The 19,191-nt window shown below is 41.4% G+C and overlaps 1 protein-coding gene across 2 annotated transcripts in view; it reads right to left on the bottom strand.

The window, feature by feature from the left end:
- Positions 1–19,191, bottom strand: part of JAK1 (Janus kinase 1) — a 210,434-nt gene that overhangs the window by 113,607 nt on the left and 77,636 nt on the right. The window contains exon 1 of one of the 2 annotated variants that reach the window (XM_074376334.1): positions 11,799–12,035. The exons of the other annotated variant lie outside the window; for it this stretch is intronic. The gene's annotated coding sequence lies outside the window, so the exon portion shown is untranslated. Of the gene's footprint in view, positions 1–11,798; positions 12,036–19,191 lie in introns of those variants that run through there. 2 annotated transcript variants of the gene reach the window in all.

The following is a 19,191-nucleotide window of genomic DNA, read 5'->3' as shown; positions in this document are numbered from 1 at the left end:
TCATAACTTGGATAATATCTATCTATATAAAGTCTCCACTTATAAACATGTAAACATTACGTAATTATTTATAGAGTCTCTGGCAGTGTCCAGCATTAAGAGGGGGAGCGGGTAACTAACATTTATTAAGTGCTGCTGAATCCCAGGCACTGCTGGAGCTATTTCATGTGGTCTGCCTCATTTAACCTTCACAAAACCACCTTAGTGATAGGTTCTACTAAATCCACTTTATAGCAGTTGAGAAAAACTGAGAATCAATTTTGAGCCCAAAGTCACAGAACTAGTGTCATAAAAAAGGCCTAAACCAGCTTCCCCCAGTTCCAAGTCCCAGCGTGTTTTTCGTAACACATCTAATATACTCAGATCCAAATAGGTAAACGTGGGACGTGTTATATAATAACATGTATTATTATATAACCTGGTAATAAAAAGTAACGGTAAATCAAGTCTGATTTTAAAATGTAAAAAAATTTGACAATAAAATACTAAACTCTCTTTAGGATAGCTAAATTAGTCCAACTGCCTATTCTACCTCCCAACCCCTCACCCCTGCCCCCTCAAAAAAAATCCTTTCAGATCTTCTTTATTAATTAGCATATAATACCACCAAATACAGGGGGTGGGAGGATATAGCTCAACTGGTAGCGCACATGCTTAGCATACACAAGGTCCTGGGTTCAATCCCCAATACCTCCTCTAAAAATAAATAAATAAATCTAATTACCTCCCCCTAAAAAAAAAAAACAAACAACAATACCAAATACAATATAGGTGGCTAGAGACACGTTTCCAGAAGCACTGGGTTGGAAAACTGTCTAGGAACCTATTCCATGGGTTCTCATTTAAATGCCACTGTCAGGAAAAAAAAAAAGGCGGAGGAGTGAGATAGTAGAAAGGCCCTTTAAGAGTTGAAGTGTTTTCCAATTATATATCTGTAAAACTTGGCGGAGGGGAATAGATAGAACTTTTTTTTTTTTTTTTTATGAGAGCACTGCAAATTTGAATTCCAGCTCTGCCACTTACTAGCTTTGTCTGCTCATATGGAAAATGATGCCATTAAGATCCAACTCTCTGGTTATTAAAAGATTAAATTAAATACCAAATGCAAAGCACATAAACAGCTAAAACACAGTAAAAGCTTACTAATCTTGAGTCTCGTCCTCTTGCTCCCTCTCCCTCCCACTGGGAAGATGAGCCACACCCCCAACAGCCCTGGACAACACGACCCACCCCAAGCACACGTTAACCGAAAGATTACAAGACACCCAGCCAGGGCTGGTCTCATTTTCCACCAAACACACACCATGAGTTCCATATTGCCCTGGAGCCTTTTTGCCTGTTTCTTCCAAGATACTTATCTTTTACTATCTTGGTGTCACTTCAGGCTGGGTAAACCAGGGGCCTAGTATTTATTATTTAAATTTCTCTCACCAAAAAAAAAAAAAAAAAAAAAAAAAGGAAAAAAAGTGGGCCTATTCATACAAATATGTAAGACTTATACAACATAATCATTTATTATAATATATGCAAGACTGAGGCAGGGAGATTACTGTAAGAAAAATGGATAACAACCTAAAACAAGCAAATAACTTGGCCTTGAGCTTCCTGACAAGGAAACATTATGATTGACAGCGCACTCTTTTCTCTGTAAAAGAAAACATGTCAATTCATGAAGAGGAACATCAAAAATTTGCCTGAACTTATTTATATAAGCCACTGAGAGGCTGAGAGGACCAAGAATACCACCAAAGTCTTCTAAAATACTTGGTGATCTTTCACAAAACAGTACCATTCTATATAAGAATCAAAGATTTAATTTGACCAAACCCCTTTTAGTAAAATGTTTCCACTTTGAACCTCTACAAATTGTACGCACCTACACAGGATTTAGCATTTATTTAATAAATAGCCATGTGCTCAAGGACCTAGGGACTGCATAGGAGAGGGAAGTCTGCAAAGGAACTGAAGCACAAGGCAGAGCGATGCCCAAGTACTACATATGTACATGCCTCTTGTTAGGGGCAGGGGGGATCAGGGACATTTGGAGGGGCCTTGAAAGTTACAGAATTGTGACGAATGGAGAGCAGGAGGCAAGGGCGAAGTGCATGGAGAAGGAGGGGGAGAGGAGGAAGAGGCAGGAGAAATGCTTGAGGTTTGAATGCAAAACAGTGAATAATCTATTTTAGCACCAGATAGAAGGAGAGAAATGGGAGAATAGGCTGAAAAGTTGAGCTCTTATCACAAGGAGCCCTGAACACTGCACTAAGGTAGAATTTAGACTTGTCTGCAGGCACTGGGGGCTCCCAAAGGCTTGTGCTCAGGGAAATTCTATGACCTGAGCCAAGCTGCAGGGAGATTATCCAATGTCTGTAAAGAGGGCAGACTGAAGGGAAAAGGCTACAAGCAGCGAGACTAGGTTAGAGATTATGTGATCACCCAGGTAAAGGAAAGCTCAGTCAGCGGGGCATACACTGGGGGACCCTGAATGATTACCTGTAAGTCTTATATAATTATATAAGTAGGCCCACTTTTTTTCCTTCCTTTCCTTTTTTTTTTTTTTCTGGTGAGAGAGAGAAATTTAAACAATAAATACTAGGCCCCTGGTTTACCCAACCTGAAGTGACACGAGTGCCACACGCATTGGTTTACATGTTGTCTATGTCTGTTTTAGTTCTGCAGCAGCACAACTGTGGAGTTGTCACACAGCAGGCCTCGAAGCCGAAAATATTCACTGTCTTCCCCTCTACAGAAAAAGCTCTCTCACCACTGTCTTTGAGGCTGGTGAACAGAGATGGTACTAAAAGAAACACAGAAATCACCTACTGGTATGGCTGGGTCAGAAAAGAGATGATATCCAAAAAGTGGGAGGTGTCAATGAGACACCCAGGCCAGGGAGCCCAGCGTGGGGCCCAGGCGCCTACTGTCCCCTGCCTGGTACTCTTCTTCAGGGTCACAGCATGGCGTGGCTCCTACTTGTTATTCATCATTCAGATCTGAGCCCAAATGTCATTCCTCAGAGGTAACCCCTCTCCCACCCACCTAGGCACTCTCTACCCATTACCTTACTAATTTTCTTTATTGCACTTGTCCCCACTTCAAATTATCTTATTTATTGACATGTTTACCATCTTAGGATGTGGGCTCCTTACGAACAGGGGCCTTGCCTCGTTTCCCACTGTGTCAGCAGTGCCTTGAACAATGCCTAAACCAGCTCAGCCAGCACTGGGGGAGGGAGGTGGGTGGAGGAGAAGGGCTACGAGTAAAAGGGACAACTGGAGCGCAGGTAGAAGCAGGTTGTCTACAGGTTTAGGAACAAGTAAGATCTGCCATTTGCAGAACCTTCAGGAACGTCTTCGTTGGGGGAAGGGGTGAGATAAGAGGAAGACAAGACACCAAAGAGCAAAGACATGGAGAGGAAGAAGCACTGTATCTCAGAAGTCAGACAGTAGGAGGGTGTGCGGCATCTTTCAGGAAGGGGCTGTTCAGCAGCATCAAATCTTTCAGATAACAAGAATAGAAAAAAGGCATAAGTCAGACAGTAAAAAGGTCACTGGTGACCTCAAGGGAGTCTCAAAGGAGGTGGCAGTCAGGTTGCGAAGGGTTAATGAATGAATGAGTAGGGGGAAGCTAGCAAGGAAGTTGGCAGCAGAGGGGGGCAGAGGAGGTGCCCCCAGGGGCAGCAGTGAAGGGGGGAGAGATCCTCCTGTTTTTCATACAATGACTCAGTCCTATCCTGTCACTGCCCTGTCTAAAGCCTCCAGGTCTCCCCTCTCCCCTCCTGTGTTCTGACAAGGCCCTGCTAGACCAGGGGCCTGCCCACCCACCCAGCCTGCCCCTCTGTCCTCAGCTCCAGCTGCAGTGTTGGTTCCACCTCAGATCCTGTGCGCATGCTTGTTTCCTCTGGTTGGAAAGCCTTTTCATCCTGTTGGCCTGGTTAACCCTTTCATCCTTCCGATTTTCAATGTTTAAAAAAAAAAAAAAAAAGTACCACAAAGACCCCCCCCCTTACTGCCCCCCACCTCTGCTTTACAGCAAACTAAGACACCTCCCCAGGTACTCAACATAATTACAACAAATAGTTGTGTAACTGTTGAACTACTGTGTTTTCCACTAGCAAGGAAGCTTCTTAGGGCAGGAATGTGGCCTATCTTGTTCACACATAATGCATGACCTACAGATAATTGTTAACTAGTGAAATAAACATAAAAACCTGACAGCATTTTTATCTCAGCTAGTTTGTGCATCACAAGTACCCTACTTCCCAAATCGACATGAGTGGACATACAATTTATGTTCAGGCCAGTCCAGCTTCCTCCGACCTCCCCTCCTACTTCTGACCAACCTGAGTGAAGGTCATTCTAAACAAGTAAAAAGATGGGATGTTTTGGAGATACCACCATACATCAAATGATTTTCCCAATTAGATAACTGATATACAGTGATTAGCAGAACTACCTAATTTTATAGAATGGCTTTAACTGAAAAAAAAATCGTTCAGAATATTAAATTTAGGCATTATGCATCTTCCTTTCTTAAGTCTGTACTTTGTGAATTAGCCCTAAAATGGGTTTGTGGTGTACTTGGCAAGACATGCAGCTCACCTCTCTACGACACGAATCACATCTATCTGCCTCCCTGTGTGGGGTCCCCCAAACTAGTTTAATAACAAGATTTTCACTGGGGAAATATACATTTGGCAGATTGTTTTCTCCCTGATTTTTTCCTCTGTCTTTTCTCTAACCGTAACATAAAATATTTTAATTTCTACTAATTGAAAGAAATTGCTATAAATTACAGCCTTGCTACAGTCTCAGCAAATTAACTGTGCAAGTAAGCCTGCAGATATAATTGTGCCTAACTGAATGAACTGCTGTCAGTTCTAATACCCTTAAGCCCTTTAAAACACCATTTAAAGAGTTACATTAATTACAAATTGTTCTTATCTATTTCAGCTTTATACATTAGAACTTGTCTGAGTTACTCAAGGTACCCGAAATTAACAGACATAAATCTATTTTTTTTTTAATATCTACAGGTCAGCCTGTTTACCATTTGAGCTGGAATTCCCTACCTACTGCTCCCTCCCAATAAAAATTAGGGAGTGTTGCTGTCATTTTCCTTCTCAAATTGGAAGGCAAGGAAAAGAGCTAACTTCTTTGCTATCAAAGCACACAGGATGGAAGTATCCTCAAGAGCTCTTTTCCAACTACATGACAACTGCTGTTGAGAAGATGAATAAATCCAGCAAACATTACACAGAAAGAACTACAGATATATTTTATAAACGATGAGGAGGAAGGGCCAGTTTTTTGTATAGTTTTATATTTTGGGTAAATCTTGCTTTAGGAAAAATGCAACACATAACATGGAAAAAAGAAACTGATAAAACCGCATTCAGGTGAAACAATGCATATTTAAGAGTTCTCTTAAATTTTTATAATTTCTTAAATAGTAAAATTTCCTGGCATACTTCCTGATTTATAAGATTTTAAATTTCCACGCAACTCTAAAGACACCATTTTACAGGTATGCCTGGGCCTCTCTGCCAACAGCTCACCACTTGCTAAGTAAACTGAATCAGTGAGAGCAACACAGTATCTTTATGTTGACTCTCCAGAAATTCTCATACATTCCTACCAAATTATATACCTTGGATGGCATTTAAAGTTAAATTAAAAGCACCTCTGTTTCTCATTTTTCCTTAAAAATAGAGTAAAACTTAATTTATCACCTTGGTGATGTCTACATACTAATCTTCTAGATGTGAGAAACAGCCTTCTTTAGGTGCCTAAGCTTTTTTGATTTATCCATTTTCTTAAGTTTTTTTGGGGGGGAGGCGTTTAGGGGCAGGTAATTAGGTCCATCTAGTTATTTATTTATTATTACTTTTGGTGGCGATACCGGGGATTGAACCTAGGACCTTGTGCATGCTAGGCATGTACTCTACCACTGAGCTCTAACCCCCTGTTTTATCAAGTTCTAACTGAAGCCTTTCTAATGAAGAATGTATCAGCTACTCTTTGTTTTGCATTTAATGGGTCACACCTCCCTACCATCTTAAAGCATTCTGAATATAATTTGAGCTAGTTGTTTTTAACACAAAACACACTCACCAAAACAAAAAAAAGAGAGCTAGCCGAGCTAACAAATGTTTAGCTCATACTATGTGCCTGGCACCACTCTAAAACCTTCAGCTGCAGTTCCTCAATCCAATGTTAGAAGTAGGTACCATCTTATCTTCATTTCATGGATAAGGAAACGGAGCTATCTTGCCGCTCATTCTCACAGCTAGGATCAAACCAAACAGTCAGGCTCCAAAACCCAAAAACACAGATAATGAAAAACAAGGCTAAATGAGTGTGTGTACTGTGATTAAGTGATCTGATTTAGTCTCCCCAGCTGGTGGGTTCCAGCCACTATCGCCTTCTCCGCAGATAGCCACAGCTCCCTTTTCTAGGTTTCACAGAAGCAGCCTCCTCTTGCCAATCACTCAAGTCACTTTCCCTGAAGAGTTAAAGCACCTTTCGTAGAGCAAAGATTCCTCACTGGGTTTCACGCTGAAGAAAACCTCTTCTTTGAGCCGGTCCTGTACCGTCCTGACAGCAGCTTCCTACTCCACCCCCACCTCCGCCCACTACTTGCTTATCTCCCAAACCCTACAGCTGCCGGCACTACCTGGCCTCATTTCCATTATGCTCCAAAATTTTATCTCTTCTCTTCTTAATGGCTTGGTCATTACCAACACCAATTAATGAACGGGGTTGTGAGAGTGACATCCTCAACTTGCTAGGGTATTTACGATGGCATTTGCCCCTCCACTAAAAGGCCCCACCCAGACTGTTCCCTTTTTTGAGTTGTGGCTCTGCTTTTCATAAACCTCTCTTCATTCACGTCCAAGATAAAAATTAACATTGCTTGCTCCTTTCTGTATTTATCCTCTTAACAACTCCCGTCTCTTTCGTTAGTTGTATTTAAGCTCCTATTGACTTGAAAACAAATTGTTAGGTAGATTGTCAACAAACCCTTTATAAATTAAAAGCCAAGCAAAGTAAGTTTTATTCCACTATAAGGAAAGCACATATGGACTTCATGACAACTAGTTTGGCTCTAAGCATTTCCCATTTCCTAGCAGTCTTCTGAACAACTGATAAGCAGTAGATAAGGAATTTTTTCTGTGATGGGGAAGATGAAAAGAGGAGCACAATGATCAAATAAAGCTGACCCTTTATAGAACCGTCAGTGCTTCACAGCTGTTCCAGTTTCTCATGACGTTATTCTTGAGCTGAAAAACTATGGATCCCCATCTTCTCAATTTGCTCACTCAACACGGGCCACAGTCCCTGACCTCACACTGCTCACAGACTTATGCAGTCTTCACAGTCTGGCCCCTTCCTGCATGTCCAGCCTCACCTCCTTCTGCTGCCCCTCAGTACACTGCTCTAGTCACAGCAGCCACCTCCCAGTCTGTTACCCATATCGTGTGCATACCTATCTTTGTATCTTTGCTCATGCTCCATCTCTGCCTAAATTTTCATCCCACCCCTAAGCAAAAGAACTACTCACTCATCAAGGCCCAACTCAAGTGAAACCTCTTCAAAAAAGAATTGGACAGGGCTCCAAGCAGGATTTAGCTCTCTTTAGTGATCAGGGTGCTCTTAATTCTGACCTCTACTATAACCTCATCCACAATGTGTTACAGCTATGTATAACAGTCTTATTTCCATATAAACTGTCTTATTTGTCTGCCAGGAACTTAGTAAGTACCAAAGAGATGTTGGTATATACAAAGAATGAGATAATGAATCTGTAATATAAAAAAAAATAGAAGATGGAGGAAGCTACTTCTCAGCCCCTAGACTTTAAAAGAGTGCCATAAGGTTTCTAGGAAACATTCTACAATCACAAAGTACGACTTATTTGTATGTGTATAATCTGCAGCTGAGAAACCCTGAATAGGCTCAGGGGTCTTCCACTAGACTGTATACTCTCTAAAAGCAAGATTTTTGCCTGTTTTATGCTGTTTATTCACTGAGACTCACAGCAAGAGCTTGACAAATATTCACTGAAAGAATAAATGAATGAACAAAGTGCTATGTGAATATTACTGGTAAGTAAATTCAGTTACCACAGATTAATATCCCAACAAAGACCAGCTCTGTCTTCTGGCTAGAGCAGACTTAAAGAAATTTTCATTTTGCTTCTAAACCAGGTCTTGCCTCAGGACTCAGCAATTTACTCACAGAACACCTAGGGAAAAAATGTGTGCCCACTGCCAGCTGTTAGGAATCACAGATCATAAAACCTCAGAAGTAAATATACCACGGAAATGAACTTCATGTTTTATGCCTTCTTGTTGCCTCAAACTGCCAAAAAAGCTGATGCACTTCAGAGAAAAGAATGCTCATAGTAAGTAGCTTCCTGCCCCTGAAACCCGGTCATTTCAACATGGCAGCTGTTTAACACTCTGTGTTACCATAGGTTTCGAGGTTTTCAAGACAGGAAGCAATAGAGGCACACCTAGCTCAGTTCAGGGGAGAGCAAGAAGCAGAGAGGAAACAACATGCCAAACGAGAACATGGCTGAGAGGTTAGCCTGCAAAGTATAAAGACAATGAACCAATTCCGCTAATGTCTCCTATAACGTAACTGCCTGCACATCATTATTTTAAAAAGAGAAAATGAAGGACATAGAAACAAACAGCACCTTCCTTGGTCACTAGCTGCTGCTTTTTCCATCGTTAACTCTTCTTCCAATAATTATGACTTGCAGAAAAGAAATTGGTAAGAAACTGATTGTCCTTAAATGTGAAAGGGAGTAGAACATGGATGACTTTTCTCCTCTACTTTCCTCTATGTTCTAATTTTTCTACAATGAGTTTTCCCTCGAGTTATAATGAGAAAATAATTTTTGTTTAAAGGAAGTATACAGCTAGAAAATTAATGTTCTAACATTAATAAAACTACATTAAATAAATCCTCTACCCCCCAAAATGAACAAAGAATTCCGTTAACACCAAACCAACCAAAAAGGTCTCCAGAAACTGCAAATATCTCTTTGGGTGCAAAATCACGCCCAGCTGAGTAACACTGTTCTAAAAGAATCTGCAAGGTTCTTTCTGACATCTCTATTTTGTGAGAAGGCTCCACAGACCACTGGGGCCACGATAAATCACAGACCATCAGATGCTGCTTGCTCAGCAAGATTCAGTTAATTAATCAATCCCTATCCACTTAAAACAAATTTTTTTAATGTAGAAATGAACAAGAACAATCTCCTTATATAAATGCTCACAGGTCCTGATAAATCTTCTAAAAGCATATTATCTCATTAGAATATAGTAAGTATATACATAATAAAGATACATAAAATGTGTGTTTTGGGGAGAAAAACATTTAACAGAGTAGTTAGAAAATATTGGTCTTTGCTAATAAACCTTATTAATGCAGTTATACCTTAATGTTCTCACTATAAAAATGGGTATAAACCGACACATTCTCTATACTTGCTTCAGCTGGGTCTCTATCAAATGTGTGTTACTTTAAGCTATTGAGAAGAAATTGAGTGATAACTTTGAAACATTGTTAGAATTTGTGGTCTGCAGCTGAAACCACTAGTGTTTGTGAACACAGATTCTAAACTGGCAGACCTCACAATCCCATTTAGAAGCACTCAGTTTAAATTTCTTCATGCCATTTAATCTGAGTCTCTTTTCCTACAAAAGCAACTCCGCCCTCAAAATTCCTTACTTTCACCAGCTATTTAAGCAAATGCCTGAATTGAAAACATTCTGCAACCCAATTCCTCTTAACACCTTAAATCTGTAAAGAGTAGATACCAATTGATCAGAGATAATTACAAGTAGATGTGTAGTATTAGCCAGATTGATTATTAAGACTGCCTAAATTACAGCAAATTGAAATGCAGTTATATTTTGGGAAGTGTTTGAATTATTTCATCTATGTATGTACAATTTACCCTCTATCATCATTTCCCAATAACAGTAAGCAATTGGTATACTGTGGAATGGGGAAACCACTTAAACTGACTTTATTCATATGGAGGATCACACTGCAATCCTAGTATTAAAAAAAAATACATTTGTGTAACTATTTAGAGAAACTAAGATACAGTCCAAGTGCTTAGTTAATATGATATGCAGAATTAAAAAGTTGTGATTATTCCTACTCATAATGTCCACAATCAAGCAGATATGATGTACTTATGTCTTTAAATGTGATCTAGATCTATATATAGCAGACATTTTCTCCACGTTACAATGCATATTGTACCCAAAGTGTCTGGTACTCCTGGCAGTCTCCATTAACGTTCACCACAAAGTACAAAAGAACACATTGATCCTTCAATAAAAACGACTCCCTGGTTGAAAAATATCAGTCACTCAAAGCAAAAGCCAGAAACAACACAAAATGGAGTTTTGGAAAGGAACAAAGGTTTAATCAATATAAAATGCTCATCTTAATTTTTTTCCACTGTGTATATGCCCGGAGCTCAAATCTTTTTCTAAAAAATAGTCAACAAGCCAACACTCCATGATCGTATCTAACCGTTTCTGCATTATACTCATCACTTAACTATGCCAGGTTTTTAATGCTTTCCTCCCCCTCAAAAAGTAATAACCATTTTATACCGCTATAAACTCCGGCCACTGAGTGGGAAAAAAAACCTGGACTCTTGGAAAAAAGTTAACACCGTGTATCCAACCAGGGGCAGAAGACAGCTCAGAGCCACGTATTAAGAGAAGTGGCACGGAAGATGGGGTCCTCTTCCATGGACACAAAAGAATTCACAGGAACTATACAATCAAAAAAAAAAAAACAAAGTGAACACCTGGCAATAATCATTCCCTTTATCTAGACTCCTAGAAAAGTTCCTTGGTAAACACACATCCAAGAAACCCACCTCCCTGTAAAGTTGGGGAGTGACCTCAGTGAGGTGTTTACTAGTTTTGCTGAAGTGACGTCTCCTTTTGATACTTGGCGACCACGCGCGGATGGGGTCCGAACATTAGACAAGAAGCAGGAGACCAGCCCCAGTTTCGGTTAATCAGTCCCTTTACAACAGGACTCACAATTCCGAGTGGCTTTCACTGTTCCTTTTCCCGGGCCCTCTCGCCCGGGGTGCGTCTTTCGCACTTTTGGCTGACTGCCTAGGGCCAGGGTCCCAACAGAACCTAAAAGGGGAGGGGGGGCGTTTCCTGAGTCCCCAGACGCCCCTCTGCCCCACACAAGGCCCCAAATCCCACAAACTTTCCCTAGCTGATATGGCAATGAAGCAAAATGTCTTAAGATCCTCAGTCTCCGTCCAGAGACCAGAAAAAACCTCCTGCCCCCGGCAATTCTGCCAGAGAGCTGGCGGTCAAGTTCTCGGTGCAACAGCGAGGGACGTCAAACCTCAAGCCCGCGCCTGTATCTCAGGGTGGTATAAACAGGATGTCAGCGCGCTCCAGGCTTGTTTATGAAAACTTGGTGTGCGCTCTGGGGGAGGGGGCGGCGAGCCTTAACCTTTCCCCTTCGGGCCTGGGGCCCCCAGCTTCCCCAACCTCCCCGCAGCCGGCCGGCTCCGCTCCGCTGGAAATCCCCCGCCTTCCCCCGCTCGCCCGTACCCCGCCCCCGCCCGGCCCCCGGGTCCAGCGCCACCACCGCCTAAAGGCCGGGGGTGCGCGGCGCGCGAGGCCCGAGAGCGGCGGCCGCGTTCCCCGCCAGCGCCGGGCTCCGCGCCCCTCGCCTTGTCGCCCGCGGCCGCGGCAGGCTTCTCCACCTCCACTCGATGACACTCACCACTTCCGTGTGCGCCTGGGCGGGGGTCTCCGGGTCTCTGCGCCGCTCGGGGTCCGGCAGCCCGCTTCCTAAGCAGCCAGCCCCGCCGTGCCCCGGCGTGCACGCACCCGGGGCTGAGTAGGGGCTGCGGGATGGGCTATCAGGGCTGAGGCGCCGGCCGGGGCAGTCCGCCGCTGCGGGTTACTCGGCGGCCGCCGCGGCCTGCGCTAGGCTACGCACCCGCCTCCCGCCCCGCCCCGCGGCCGGCCCCACCTACCACCGGGCGGCCGGCCCCGCCTCCCCATGGCGTCACGCGCGGCAGCCCCGGAAAGGGGGGCGGGGACCGCGATGGAGGCGGTGGCTCCGCGCAGCGCCCAGTGCCTCCAGCCTTCCCACCCCGCCCCCACCCGGCCTCGCTCACGCCCCCGCCCCTCGCTCGCTCCTTTTCAACCACGTCTTCTAGAAACACCAAGCTACGGATGAGAAACCTGCGAGAGCAGAAAGTGAAATGGTCGGGACTTGGCCATAGGTTGACCCTTCTCGAGTTTGGAGTGCCCTCCACCACATCTTCGTGCACTGCGATGTATTTCTCACGGTCCTCTGCCTCTTGTTCCCACCCAGCCCGAGGTGAGATTGCGGAGTACTTTTAACAGGAACTAAATAAGAAAGTAAATCTGCCAACGTTGACAAGTTACTCCAGATCCAACCTACTCTATTTAAAGAGGTCCTGGAAATTTAAAAACTTATGAGTAGTAATAAAAATAGTTACTGATATCTAATGTGTGTCCAGTGATTTTCATTTTTTACTAATAGTCCCTCAGAGTAGGCTTTATCTTCATTTTATCTGTGAGGAAACAAATCGAGGTTTTATTATCTTAGGGTCACACGACAGTCAGGATTCATTCCCCAGACGGCAGCCTATTGCCAATCATGATGACTTTACTTCCTAAATATGTCTCCAGTCCATTTGTTTCTCTAAATGTTCCAACATGATTCTAGCTGCCACCATCTCTCATTTGAAGTACCACAAACATCTCTTAAAATTGTCACTCTGTATTTAATCCAGTCTCCAATTAATGCCACAGTGAGCTTTTAAAAATTAAAATCCGTTCCATTCACTCCCATGCTTAATATTCGAGCGCCTAGTCTGGGAAAATCTTTGCATGAGAATGTGCCTAGGCCATGCATAGTCAGACTTCTGCAACTCAGTTCACTGAGCATTGAGGCTGCCCCAGCTGCCCTGACTCCACTAACCCCGCTGGAGGATTCCTGAAGACTTGGCGTGGGTCGGGGTTACTACAGTTTACTTCATACTGAGCAAGTGCTGGGTGCGGTACTCAGTGCCTGTCAAAAGAGCATTTGAATCTGGAGTTCTGGCTTTCAGGTCTGGCTCCCACCATTAACCAGCTGTGTTACCCTAAACAATTTGCAATTTACTCGTAAGAGTTGAGGAGCAGACTAACCTCCAGGGTGCCTTCTAGAAAGAGAGAGAGTTCACAGAGAAGAGAGGAGAATCAAGCGGGGAAACTCAGGCCAGCTGCCTACGTCGTGGCTGTCTGAGTGCATGTTTGGCCTCACCTGCCGCTCATGGCTGTTTGCATCATTTTCCCCACCTGTTAACTTGGGCGACTACCTTCCTCATAGAGATTATGCTGAAGGTGAACTAAGATGATAACAGCCCTGACACACGTGGAGGGCTTAAGAAGTCATTATGACATTTTTTTTCATCAAGCTGGGCCTTAAAGAGCAGGTGGGAGTGACGAGTGGTGACAGAAACTTGAAAGAATTGTATTTCAGGTAAGGCAAAGGGTACACACACAAAAAGAAAAGCTGCAATAAACCCACTGTGCTCAAGAGCAAATCTGGTTGCTCTGCAGGGTTCATGAAAGGAGGAAGGACCTTGGTTGAGTTCAGATCCATTCCTCCATCCCAGGCATTGCAGCGCATGCTAAGAATTCCAAGAAAAAAAGACTCAGTTCCTGGTGTTACCGAACTAAGTTTGTCAGAAGCTCAGCAAGCCAAACGTTGAGAGGCATGAAGGTTTGCAGCAGAGAAGTAGTTTATTCGCAAGGCAGCCAAGCGAGGAGATTGAACAAATTCAAATCCACTTCGCCAGAGGGGAGGAGCTGGGGGTATTTATGAGTTAAAGAAGTAGAGTGGTCTTTAGCATTGGGAAGGGTGATTGGAGCTAGGAAAAGGGTGAGGTAATCACGTTCTGCACAGGCGTATCTGAGGTAAGTGCTTCTTCATGGGATCCATGTTCAAAAACAGGCATTTAGCCTGTCCTGAGGATGGGTTTTTGGCCCTCCGACGTCAAAAGGTCATTTATTAGGGCCACTTGCACAGGCTGGGTTTTAGGGTCAGCGGTCCCAACTGGCTGGAGCTCAAACTAGACACAACTGACTCCAAGTTCCTGGAAAACAACTTGGGCAAACATCTTATGGTTTAGGTTATGGGAAGCTTGGAGAGTATGCAATTTGCTACAACATAATTAAGGCATACTTGCTCAGTGAAGGTAGGCTCCAAGCAGTGGGGTTTTTAGCAAGCTGTAAGAAAAGCTCAAGAACTTCTGTTAGTCACCAGGATCTGTTAACACTTGGGGCACAGTTTCACTGACCTCTGGCTGCTCACAGTGGAGTGGAGGAGATCGACAAGCAACTATTCAGTATGATTCATGCTCTTCTAAAAGTGATCAAGAGAAGAACTACACAACCCAGTCTGAAGAAACCAAAAAGAAAAGCTGCAGCTTCAAGCAGCAGACAGGTCACAGGAGCCAGGGAGAAAGTGGCACGTTCAGGCTGTACTAAGTATATGCTGTGTGGCTGGGTAATAAGAAAAGATGAGCCTTATGTAAAAACGTTTGCCTAAAAGAATTAAGTATGTTTTTGAGATATGAAAGCAGGTTTTTATTTTAGAAGAATCACTCTAGGGCAGAGTTTCTCATCCTCAGCACTACCGACATTTGGGGCCAGAAAATTATTTGTTATGGGGAGCGGAGGTGCTGTCCTGTGCACTATAGGATGTTTAGCAACATCTCTGTCCTCTAATCACTAGATGCCAATATCAACCCCCCCCACCTTGCTCGCTCCTTCTTCTACTGCCCCCACCCCAACTCCCCAGCTCCCACCTGGTCCAGTTGTGACAACTAGAAATGTCTTCAGACTTTGCCAAATGTCCCTTGGGGGACAAAAATCATTCCCTTCGAGAGCCACTAATCTAGGGATAATGTGGAAGATGGATTGGAGGGCAAGGAGATTAATCATACAACATTAAGAGAAGAACAACATGTAAGGCAGTGGACCAGGGAGGGATGCTGGGAAGTTGCCAAAAGCCTGAGGAGACAGAATAGACAGTAGGTGATGACTGATTAGATAAGGGTGCTGAGGAAGAGGGAGGAATCTCACGATTCCCAAATCGTCTAAATTTGTCCAATGAGTTGACCAAGTATGCCTCCAACTAAACTGGATGAGGAATTCAATTTTGTGTTTGAAAACAGAAATGCTTTCAAAAATTACTCTACAGGGAATATACAGAGGAGAGAGAGAGAGAGAGCAGTGTAAAAAGAGGAATAAACATATTTCCTTCTATCATGTAATATGTGGCAAGAAACCTACAATCTGCTACAAATATTCATCTAAGTTGAACTAAACAAATGATGAAGTAGAAGCCTCTTGTTAGGAAATTGTCTTTGAAAAAAAGAAACCTCAAAACAGCAACCATATATACATAGGTTATACATGTAAATCTTCATCAAAAGAGCATGTGCTCCACAGGGAGTTATATTCAATATCTTGTAATAACTTTCAAAAAGAATACGAAAGCAAATATATATATATATATGCATGACTGGGACATTATGCTGTACACCAGAAATTGACACATTGTAACCGACTATACTTCAATTAAAAAAAGAAAAAGAGCATGTGCTTACCAAGTCTATTTCTCTACAAAGCTTTTACCTAGATTAGTAGGGGAAAATAGATTAGATTCAAACAGTGAGGTTCGCCTTTAAAAGGTTATACTGAACAAACCTAAACTAAAACACCATTCTACAAATCATAAAATTCAATTACAAAAAGTTGGAAACTAGAAAAGAGAGGCAAAAACACCTCTAACCTTGCAACCCTAATATAAACAAGCTTATCACATTATGTATTTTCTTGCAGTTATTTTTTTACTAGGAATATTTTTAATATAAGCATAATCATGCTGTACATGTAACTTTATAAATTTTTCCTTAAGTGTGATTTCTAAGCATTGTTCCACTGTACTATAAACGTCTTCATAACTAAAAATTTCTTCATGCAAATAACTTAAAAATTAAATATGTAATATTTAGATACTTAGGAGAGTCACAGAAATGGGAGTATTGAATCAAATGGACTGCATTTTGGTTTTTGTTTTGTTTTATTTTGAGAGGGTAATTATATTCATTTATTATTATTATTATTGTTATTTCTTTTTAATGGAGGTACTGGGGGTTGAACCCAGGACCTCGTGCATGCTAAGCATAGCACTCTACCACTAAGCTATACTCTCCCTCAATATTTTTAGATTCTTGATTCATAGATTCATACTGGCAAGTCACTTTCCAAGAAGTTTCCCCAAATTAACACTGCTCTAAAAAATATACACAATGTTAGGTCATGAAACAATGGACATTATAATTTTTTAATGATTTATGCCTCTAATATTTTTAAAATGTAACTTGTTGCTTTAACTTTGAATTTCCATGATTGTTAAAGAGATTAATAATTTTCCATATGCTTTCTCACTAGTTTGTTTTTCATTTTTCTTTTAATTTATCAATGTGTGTGCTGGGGTAGGTAGAAGAAATACTGTCTATTTTGATTCTTTGTCCTTTATCTACTGGGGTCATAGTATCTTCTATCAATTTGTAATAATGAGATCTTTTTTTTGGTGGGGGAGAGGTAATTAGGTTTATTTATTTATTTATTCTTAGAGGAAGTGCTGGGGATTGAATTCAGGACCTTATGAGTGCTAAACATGCACTCTACCACTTAAGCTATACCCTCCCTGCCAATAATGAAATCTTTAACAAAAATAGCAATGGTTTCTCTGTCATACTGGGTTTTTTTTTCCCCAGCTTTATTGAGGTATAATTGAAAATAAAATTGTAAGATATTTAAAGTACACATCTTGATGATGACTGTGAAAGGATTCCTCCCAACTAGTTAATTAACACATCCATCACGTCACATATTTATCTTTTGTCTGTGTGTATGAGAATGTTAAAGTTCTACTCTCAGCAAATTTCAGTTAACACGATATAGTGTTGCCAACTGTAGTCACCATGTTATACATTAGATCCTCAGAACTTACTCATCCTACAGCTGAAAATTTGTACTCTTACCAAAACCCCTATACTTCTCCAACCCTCAGCCCTTGGCAACCACTATTCTATTCTCTGGTTCTATGAGTATGATTTTTTTTTTTAATTCCACATATAAATGATGCCATCAATCTCTCTTTCTCTTTCCAGCTTATTTCACTTCATATAATACCATCAAGGGCCTTCAGTGTTGTTAAAAATACCAGGATTTCTTTCTTTCTCAGGGCTGAATAATATCCCTTTGTATATATATATATACCATATTTTCTGTATCCATTCATCAGTGGATGGACACTTAAGTTGTTTCCATATCTTGGCTATGGTGAATAATGATGCAATGAACATGGGAGAGCAAAAATCTCTTTGATATACTGTTTTCGTTTCCTTTGGATATGTCTACCCAGAATGGAACTGATGGATCATATGGTGGTTCTACTTTGAATTTTTTGAGAAAAACTCCAGTTTTCGATACTGGCTGTATGAATATACATTCCCAGCAACATACACAAGGATCCCTATTGCTTCACACCCTCAACAACACTTGCAATCCCTTGTCTTTTTGATAATAGTCATTCTTGTGGTATTGTGGTACTGATTTGCATTTCCCTGATGATTAGTGATGCTGAGCACCTTTTTATGTAAATGTGGATCATCTGTATGCCTTCTTTGGAAAAACGTCTACTCATTTCCTCTGCCAGTATTCTAATCAGACTGTTTTTTATTTTTGCTATTGAATTATGAATGTTCTTTTTATATTTTGGATATTAGTCTCTTATCAGATAAACAATTTGCAAATACCTTCTCCCATTTTGTAGGTTCCTTTTTCATTTTGTTGACGGTTTCCTTCGCTGTGCTCCAGGAGTGTCATACTCTTTTGCTATATATTTTTCCAGCATACTATTTGCTCTCTAAAAAACTGTCCTTGTAAAAGTTTTCCATTTTCTTGTAGTCCAACTATGTTGAATTGTTGTGGGTTTTTGGTTTGTTGTTTTTTTGTCTGCATTGTGCTTTCATCTGTGATTCTTTAGGAAATCATCTCCTCTTTTTAGGTTAGATAAACAAATACAACAAATATTTGGTGAGTACCACTATGTGCCAGGCACTATTCTGCACTGCAAATACAGCAGTGAAATAAAACAGGAAAGACTCCTAGTTGGGGAGGATAGTTGAAAACAAGTAAATGAATAAATAAAATAATGTCAGATAGTGATACTTGCTAAAGGGAAAAAAAAAGAGATTTAAGGGCTAAAAAAGTGAAGGGAAATGGCATAATGTTCATTGTACATTTCTCTAGGTTTTACATAGCTAAATGTTTTTAATATCTAATATTTAAACCATCTAAAATTTCAACGCATGCTCTGAAGTGTCTAAAGTGCTCTCTTTTTATGATTGAGACTGTCATTTATCTTAAAAATATAGTATTTAATAAATTTATGCTTTTTATGTAACAATCCCTCTCCCTCATCCCACCCTCCAAAAAGAGGAAGTGTAAAGTTAAGTGTTAAATCTTTTATCTCTGAACTAAACTTAGACAGTAACTCGACAAGTCTTTTCCTATATGCTCTCTGATGCCCTGAATTTGGCTCCATCTCTGTTGGGGAAATGATTACACTTACAAGAAAGAGATCCTTTCCCATTGCTGAGTACCATGAAAACAGAAGGTCATCAAAAACACTTACTCATAAGGACAAATTGAGTGTAAGAAAAAGAGTCTGATTAAACGTAACAGGAAGGATTACCGTTTTTTGCCTAGCAGAAATTATGGGTGACATAAGAGTAAAAAACCAACACACGTTTGCTAAAAGCATAATCCGAGAAAGGATAAAAGATGAAAGCAAATGAATCGTATACCCACGCTTATGAACACCCACTCTAAAACCTTTTCAGACTAAAATTACGGAAGGAATACTGTCCAGAGTAGAACTTTGATGCCTCGAGGCATCACGTGTTGGATACAGTATTGGTTCTGCCCTCAAATTATTGCCTGAGGTAAACCTTGATTCCTCAACCCACTCCAGTAACTCACGAGGCTCTTCTTCCTCAGATACTTCAACTCTCATA

Source organism: Camelus bactrianus, chromosome 13 (assembly GCF_048773025.1).
Source record: "Camelus bactrianus isolate YW-2024 breed Bactrian camel chromosome 13, ASM4877302v1, whole genome shotgun sequence".
NCBI lineage: Eukaryota > Metazoa > Chordata > Mammalia > Artiodactyla > Camelidae > Camelus > Camelus bactrianus.
This window is presented reverse-complemented; position numbering and strand designations above follow the sequence as displayed.